At 67.5% G+C, this 280-nt stretch overlaps 1 protein-coding gene across 1 annotated transcript in view; it reads left to right on the top strand.

Annotated features, from left to right (window-relative positions):
• Positions 1–241: 241 nt before the first annotated feature.
• LOC109289845 (cytoplasmic FMR1-interacting protein 2) overlaps positions 242–280 on the top strand; it is a 65,646-nt gene continuing 65,607 nt past the window's right edge. Inside the window, exon 1 of the mRNA XM_019506080.1 lies at positions 242–276. The gene's annotated coding sequence lies outside the window, so the exon portion shown is untranslated. The remainder of the gene's footprint in view (positions 277–280) is intronic.

Here is a 280-nt window from a genome sequence, read left to right as displayed (position 1 = left end):
TAGATGCTGCAGGGGTAGATGATCTAGGGGCAGGGGTAAAATGCAGGGGTAGGTGATGCAGAGGCAGGGTAGATGCAGGGGTAGATGGTGCAGGGGTAGGGGCAGGGGCAGATGGTGGCCGGGCGCAGCGGAGAGCCGGGGAAGCGCACTTGCTGCAGCCATTTCCTCTCTTTGTGTGACACACGGAGGCGCTCACACGCGCGCACACGCACCCGCACCCGCACCGGCGGCAGCAGCGAGAGGCGGCGGCGGCGGCATCCCCGGCCCCCGGCGCAGGTAA

This window comes from Gavialis gangeticus, unplaced genomic scaffold (assembly GCF_001723915.1).
Source record: "Gavialis gangeticus isolate Ggan-Ray unplaced genomic scaffold, GavGan_comp1, whole genome shotgun sequence".
Classification (NCBI taxonomy): Eukaryota; Metazoa; Chordata; order Crocodylia; family Gavialidae; genus Gavialis; species Gavialis gangeticus.
Note: the sequence above shows the minus strand (reverse complement) of the source record. Positions and strands in the feature narration are given on the sequence as shown.